We start from the raw sequence: 2476 nt of genomic DNA on the forward strand, positions 1-2476 counted from the left end.
TAATATGCTTCCAAAGTAGGCCCCAGTCCAAAATGGAAAACAAGTCACTAAAATCATAGAAAAGTTGGTGAAACCGATATCCTATTCAACATTGGTCTTGAGCAAAAAACCCTACATTTATTTAGTGATTCAGAGAACATAGAAATGTGATGGCAGAAAAGAATTTACAGGTCCATCTAGTCTTTTTTTTATTGAATGTGTTGGTTTTTTTTTTTATTATTTATGTAGATTTTGCTTTTTGGGGTTCTGTTATCTCATTATTATTGTCTTAACATAGCAATATGTTTATCCCAGACATTCTTGAATACTTTTACTGTAAGAGTTCCCAGGACAACTGCTGGTAGACTATTCCATGAATCTATCACCCTTTCTGTAACAAACCTCTTCCTTGTGTTACCTCTCAGTCTTCTTACCTCCAATTTCAAAACCTAACCACTTGGTCTAGAAATCATCATCTAAGTCATGAAAACACCGCCTTCCTGAACTCTGTTAATTTATTTGATGTATTTGAATGTTCTTATTGCTATTTGTGGAGCTTAAGGAACGTGTGCAGCTAATGATGGTCTATTCAAGGTTCAGGATTATTTGCATGTGGTACATGGGACAGCTGCTCCTAACGTTAATAATACCGACCTCGGATGAGAAATTTATTCATTTGGATTTTGTACTTTGGGACTTTCAGTTCTCTTAGATGCTACGTGACCGGAATATGCTGACTGTACATGAGCCACATACAGTATGAAAGTCTATTACTGAAACGTGGACTGTCCGCAATTAAGGTTCAGGTGGATACTGGGGTTCTGTATTAGTGACTGTTCTATCAAGCAACATATTAATAAATTAAAAAGAAGATAAGCACTCAGAAGACGGGCCACCATCAGAGGGGCACAGGGAGTTCAGGTGTAAGGGGAGCGGACTGCACCCCTTTTTAATTTTTTGTTTTATTTTTCTCATTGGATGCAGCAGCCCCCAGACACTACAGTGGATACGGCAGAATCTGCTGAGGAATACACCTGTAAATCCATCCCTCTCCCACCTTCTCCACAGCATGAGCCCACCTCTCCTTCGCTGACATACTATCTCGCATGGGGTGTGCACCACATGCCCTTCGCACCCTCCCACTATCCGGAAACAAGAGAGGCAGACAGTGCACTGGTACTGGAAGAAGGTACACTCTCCAAGTAGATGGTGTCTATGTTAAATGAACGATTGGCACCTGTTAGAAATTCAGGGCTGGGTTCCCCTTGCCAACGCCACCCACTGCTAGGTACACCATTATATTGAAAGTTCTTAAGAGGGCATGTGGATGATTTGGGATGAGTGAAGTCGTCAAAGTCCTTTCTGGAGAGGGGAGCATTGCCTGCTTCATTTATAGTGGGCCCTTTGTGACAGCAGCCCTACTCAGAAGGACTAAGATTTGCTCATGTACAAGTGTCCTGAGTATGATTATTATTATTTATGTAGCACCAGCAATTACGAAGCTCTGTACACATATTATTTGTCATACACCTCAGTCCCTGTTCCATAGGAGCTTACAGTCTAAATTCCCTGACACACACACATGGACATAAATACACACAAAGCAGCCAATTAACCTACAAGTATGTTTGCTTTTGTAGTATTGACTGGTGTATAAGCGCACATCTCCAGGTCTTCCCCAGAGACATTTATTTGAACAAGTCTTCCACTGCCCACCCCGTTCCTCCATCTCTCCAAGTATAAGGAGACATATGGGACATAAGTGTAAGCCGGTACATATTTTTGGTTCACTGCCTGAGTCTTATTACGTTCCAAATGTATATTATGTGTACATCTCTGCTCCATATCTATGATGGATTTGCATTTAATGCCCTATTTCTGCTCCCTGCCTTTATTTCCTCATATAAATTTGTTATTACAGATTAGTCCCTATATTCTCACCTTTAGGTTTCGCTGGTTTTTGCTTCTTCTTCGGTGTAGTTGTTTTGCCTGGTGTTACAAGTACAATAAGACAGAGATTTGATGAGTAATACAACCAAACAGATACCGTAGTCTCTGGAATGCTTTTAATTTACATCCACTAAAGCATATATGAACAGATTGCCTCTTTTATTAACTTATAAATTCAAGGGGGGAGATGAGAGTGGAAGGGAGATAGAAGAAAGGGGGTTATTGAGGAGAAACCATAAATCTGTGTGAGAGACAGGGACGTCCTGCTTTGGAAAACTGAATCCCACATTCCCTGGACGTCAGGTAGAGACAGAAGGGCTAATTTACCATCATTACATTTAGAAGCAGAATTTACACTAAGCATAGTAACCAATCAGACACTCCCTTTCATTGTCTAATTTGTACTAGACTGAAAGCTAACTGCTGATTGGTTGCCGTGGTTTAGGGCATATGTAGAACTTAAATGTAATGTTAGTAAATGATTCTGCAAGTCGCCGATATTCGGTGACTTTGCAGGGCAGATTTAAAACGGCAATGTCCTTACAGG

The sequence above is a fragment of the Mixophyes fleayi genome, chromosome 7 (assembly GCF_038048845.1).
Source record: "Mixophyes fleayi isolate aMixFle1 chromosome 7, aMixFle1.hap1, whole genome shotgun sequence".
NCBI classification, from domain to species: Eukaryota; Metazoa; Chordata; class Amphibia; order Anura; family Limnodynastidae; genus Mixophyes; species Mixophyes fleayi.